A 6,000-nucleotide genomic window follows, 5' to 3' on the forward strand; every position below is an offset into this window, starting at 1 on the left:
TATACTTAACCCCAAAATTTCCCTTGTATAGCATGAGACAAGAACTGTAGTGTCTGTTAGTTTCCTAGGGCTGTGCTTACAAATTGCCACCAACTAAGAGACTTAAAATAACAGGAATTTGAGGCTGGAGAGATGGCTCAGCAGTTAAGAACACTGATTGTTCTTGCAGAAGACCAGGGTTCAAATCCCAACACACACACGGCAGCTAACAACTGTCTGTGACTCCAGTTCCAGAGGATCCGACGACCTCTTCTGTCCTCCAGGGGCACTGCATGACAGGGGTGCACTTACCTACATGCAGGCAATACACACTCACACATAAAATAAAAATAATAAAAAATATTTTAAAAGAATAACAGGTATTTATTTTCTGACATCTTGAAATCTGAATTCAAAAACCAGGTAATAGCAAGATTCATTCACACTGGAAATTGCGGAGAACACAGCCCCACACCTCTCTTCTAGCATCTAGTGGTTTCCAGCGATCCTGTTTCAGCTATTTTATTTGTTATTTCAGTTATTTTATTTCTGGCAAATGCAACAGTCTCACTTCTGTCTCCTTCTTCCATAGATTTTTTTCCTTCTACATGTGTCTATATCCATTTTTCTCTCTTCTTATAGACTTGTATGACTGGATCAGGGCTCACCAAAACCCAGTGTCAACTCTTCTTAATGAGATTGTATCTTTAAGGACTCTGTTTCTAAATAACGTTCTATTGGAGGTTCTAAGTGGCTGCATTGGTCACTCTTCTCATTGCTGTGACCAAATACCCAAGAAGAAGCAACTGGGAGGTGGGGAGGGTGCTTGTTTCGGCTGGCAGTTTAAGAAGTTTACTATCCATTATGCAGGAAAGTCATGACCACACAAGCATGAGACGCCTGGTCACACAGTGTTCACAGCCAGGAAGTAAGGCAGGAAGTAGAGCCTGGCAAAAAAAAAAAAAAAAAAAAAAAACCCTCAAGGCCCTCCCACTAACTCACTTCCTCCAACAGAGCTCCACTTCCTAAAGTTTCCACACCCTTACAACACAGCACAACCGGCTGGGGACCAGGTATTCAAACACATGAGCCTTTGGGGCACATTTCACATTCAATGACCACTAAAGATAAACCAGGTATCACTTATTTAAATCTGAAGCATCCCTCAAATGCTTGTGTGCTAAGGTTCAGTTGCTGCAGATGAAGCAACTAGAATGGGATTGGAACTCAAGGACTTGACCTCAATTCTGATTTAATCCATTGGTGGACTGACAGAGCATATTGGAAGGTAACAGAACCAGGAGATAGGTCTCAATGGAGGAAGTAGGTCACTGCAGTCCAATCTTTGAAGATATACATTGTTGACAACATTAACCATCACAATGGCCATGGATTGTGAAGGACAACCAGTATGTTTCTAAGATGACTACTATATACAATTTTCTAGGATACCTTCCCCAATATCATGGCCCATCTAAAGTCCTACACAGCCTACAATCACCAACAAAAGAAATGAAAGAAGAGCAGGAAAGACTTAGCTTAAATAATCCAGCAGATGGAGTAGATGGAGTATTTACATGGTTTCACCATGAAATATCCCCAAGGTCTCATTTGTTAAAAGCCTAGTTCTCAGACCTCGGTTCTATTGTGTGGTGGGGGAAACCGTAAAGGTGCTGTTTTGTTGGAGGTAGTAGGTCACTGGGGCACACCTGTGAGTTTTGTCTCTGGTCCATTCATCTTGGGGTGATCCACGTTGCTCTACCACATGTTCTCTGCCATGATGCTCTACTTTACCACGTATAAGCTTAGAAGCAAGTTACCTTTGGTTCACTCTGAGAGAGTGAACCAAAATAAGTCCTTCCTCTCCTAACTTATTTCCTTGGGTATCTAGCACAGCAATAAAGTCAGCCTAATGCAGTGCCTGAAATAAAAGTTTAATGATTCATGAAGGCGGAGAGTGTGCCCATCTATTTCTTTACCTATACTTTAGAGTAGGGGAACTTATGTACAATAGACATTATATAATATATACTGAGTAATGGCTGACAGCGAATAGTAATATCAAAAATGCTTTAAGCTCAATCATAGGAAAAGCTATTATTGCAAGTTGTTTTTTCATCTCAGAGTATTGGGGATAAAGTCATGGAGAAGGGGTCACCGCTGCTCGCAGAACTGACATCAACTCCACAAAGTGGAGACCTGTACCTCAGATGCTTCACTTGTTTCCCAGACTCCGAAGCTATTAAAGGTCTTTAGATGCTTTGTTTCATCTTCCATGATGCTGTGCTGGGGTGATGACATTTCATCTTAAATGTCTAGAGGCTTGTTAGAAGAAAGCCTGTCACCGCCTGGGATCACAGCATTCTTGTGCACAGTCCTTAGGGCACTGATCTCAGCTGTACAGCTGGACTCAGCAACAGACGACGCCAAATGGTCTAACATGACAAGCAGCTGGATCTCCAGCCAATGGGCAGTTATTGTCCTGAAATCGATGATAGTTTGCAGAGCAGGGAGCGTGTTGGTTTGTTCTTCCCCATGTCGCTGAAGGCAGCTCAGCCTCAGCAATCACTGACATCTGAAAAGAGCGGAGAGAAGAAAGGAACTCATCATCTTTGCTTCATAGCACCAATGTGTCTGCTCAGAGGAGCTGAAAGTGGGCATTCCAACTGGCCTAATCTAGTTCTACAAAATTGGACTGGATTGGCTAAAATTGGTTGGATTGAGAGTATAATGCAAAGATTGAGACAGAAGAGAAGACAAAACATTCATGTACCCAAGTGAAATTTGCCATTCAGGGTATTTTCATACATGGTCTCTGAAAGGCTAATTATCAAAATTTCATGGCTTTCACTTTCTTAACAATTGGTCTTTGTTGCAGGACAGTCCTCTGGCCTTGAAAGCTATAAATCACGAAGGGAGCAAGACATGACTGCAGTCTTTAGACCACTGTTTGCTCAGAGACTTGGGAGCACCAAGGAAATAGCGACTCCATGTCTTGCTGAAGTAGATGCCTGCGTGCTGCTCATTTGAGTGATGCTCTTGACAGTTTTAGGGACATCTTATCTTTTGTTTCCTAAAGAAAGTAAAATGCCAGGCAGTCAGGAAGGGTTTTGTTGTTGATGTCTTTGGTTAGTCAGTAGCTTGTGGCATTTTAAGCTACCAGGGAGAGAAATCTGAAGTGCTTCCTGTCTGGGAGAATCTTTTGAAAGATTGCTGTTCAGAAAGTATTTCAATCCTCATGCTCTTTTACCTCCAGTGACAGCAGAATAAGCAAAAATGTTGGACTGATTGTTTCTTAAGCAGAATACTTTAAGTTTTAGACTTCATTTGCCCCTAGCTGTTAAAATTCGACGAAGTCAAAATGACATACAAATGGTCCATATTAAAGCTTGCTAATTATGGGCATGGATGTATTTTTGTTGTCCTAGTCTATCAAGGTTTATATCAATATCTTCAAATATCAGAGCCTATTTGTAAGGTCAACGAACATATGTGAGTAAAACAATTGAAATTCTAACCAAAGCTGGACAATCCCAGGGTCCAAGAGAAGACTGGACTTGCTTAATAAGCTGCCCTTCTGTTTAATTATTAGAGAGAAGCAAATAGCAGAGACCTCCATCGGTGAAAATTCTGACATGGTGTTGGAGGCCAAGCCTCATTAAAGACAGGAAGTTTGGGGAGGGTGAATAACAGGATTTTGAACCATTGCTGGATTTTGGTTTTTGTATCCCTTTTATTAAATTCATTTTAAAGTAAATCTAGCAAAACACTAGATCTCATACTGGCAATAAGTTCGTTGAAACTGTTCTAAGTGGAACTATACTGACAAGTACAGCATATCACTTCAGAAAGCCTGTGAACACCCGTCAGAATTAAGTATGTGTGAGAGTGAACACGTGTGCATACAGCAGAACAGAAAAAGAGAGATGGCAAAACATAGCCTGGATCACTAAAATCCAGCTCTGGAACTGCAACAACCAAAAGGTCAGTTGTGGCAAGAGTCATCAAAAATAAAGAAATAAATATAGCTTCACAGATAGTACTCTTTCAATTTAAAGAAGAGATTTGAAACATTAAAATACATTAGAACATGTATGAATCCATGTATTTTAAAACCCAGAAAAAGTTGTGCCTACTTCACCTGGGAAAGGTACAGTGTCAAAATTGATTCATAAAATATTTTAAACCTAAAAAAAAAGATATTTTTAAGGTGGTAGTGAAAAATATTGCAAGATGTGCTCTTAAAAGTGAGACCAAATGTTTTCATGAGTTCTTCAAACCATTAAGGTGTTTCTGTTATATAGAATATCAAACAAGGAAAGACTTCTCAACTGGTGTTAAACAGTGGTATATTGCTTCTAAAGGGAAAAAGGAGAGTCAGATGACTCAGAGGGAAAAACACTTCTGTGCATCCCCATGACTGAGTTCATCCCCAGAACCCACTCTATGGGTGGTAGAGAACTCACTCTTGAATGTTGTTCTCTGACCTCCCTGCACATGCCATAGTGCACACACCTGCACCCCCCCACACACACACATAGAGACAGACAGAAATATGACCAAAAGAGATTCTATTAGCACTAAGCACAAATATAACTCACATATACCCACCATACATGCCCACATTCACATACATATACAATAATAAAAAACTAAAAGGACAAAAAAGAGTTCTATAAATACAGATGCAAGACAAGTACGCCTATTATACACATGTATACACACACACATACACACACACACACACACACAAAGATAGATAGGTCCAAATAAAGTGTAGGGATAAAGGTGAGTGTGGTGGTGCATGCTTTTAATTCTAGTTCTCAGGAGGCTGAAGCAGAAGAATTAGTAGCTTGAGGTCAGCATGGGCTACAGAGTGAGCTCCAGATAAGCTTGGGCTACAGCGGACATCTTATCTCAAAAAAATAAAAAAATAAAAATTGAACAAAAAAAATGAGAAATGAATTTGAGACTATGAGTGAAATATTTTCAATAATTCTTAATATTTTTAGTATTAATGACTATAAAATAATATGCATAAAATAGCATATAATATACACATTTGAGAATAATAAAGACAAAAAGCAGTTGATAAAATAATAGAATTCATCATCCCATTCTTAATAGTCTCTTAAAACTAAGACTAGAAGAAAAGTGCTTTGTTTTGATGAATAGTTACCAGATTCTTTCAAAAGCATCAGTTTTTTAAAAACATATTTTATGTTGCAACCTGTGTCCCTCAACTGGTGAGAGGTTAACAAAAATGTGATATATTTACACAATGGAGTTCTATTCAGCAGTAAAGAAAGATGAAATAATGAAATTTTCAGGTAAATGGATGGATCTAGAAACTGTTACACTAAGTGAAGTAACAGAGACTCAGAAAAACAAATGGTGTATGTTCTCCCTTGTATGTGGATCCTAGCACCAAATCCTTTTAACTTCCATGTCCTTTTAATAAAATGATGTGTACAGCAGTCTCTACGGCATGAAATAACCACCATCATCACTTCAGCTGAGCCTGATCGCTAAACATAGTCACAATTGGGCTTGTTGAAGGTTGTGCTCATTCATTAAAAGAGTGCCAGGCAGGGTCACTGGACCCTCACTTGCATATCCAGCCACTCTTCCCAGTCCAGTCTTGGAAGACAAAAGAAAAATGAGGAGGAACCCAATAGAGGGATGCTTTTGGAAGCCCTTGTCAAGAAACTCCAATGGACTCTCATATGAACATTTGAAAATTGCCCTGTTCTGACTTTTTTCTAGTTCCCTGTCTAGAACTTGTAATGCTAATTACTCTTACCTTTACTTCTCCTTCACATCTCCTATTCAGGATTCAAGGACTTTATTTTCCCCTTAGAGATAAGGGTAATGCAAATTGGGAGTCTTTTAGATAGACCTACTGAAGGGGTGCTCCAATTGCCTCACCCTGTGTCCCTGTTCAGCATGGAACAAGCCAGAGTGGTCTGCGTCCTGATTCCCTGTCGGCAATTTGGGTAACCCCTTCAGAGGATGGTGTGA

Source organism: Nannospalax galili, unplaced genomic scaffold, assembly GCF_000622305.1.
Source record: "Nannospalax galili isolate Female #2095 unplaced genomic scaffold, S.galili_v1.0 scaffold162, whole genome shotgun sequence".
Taxonomy (NCBI): domain Eukaryota; kingdom Metazoa; phylum Chordata; class Mammalia; order Rodentia; family Spalacidae; genus Nannospalax; species Nannospalax galili.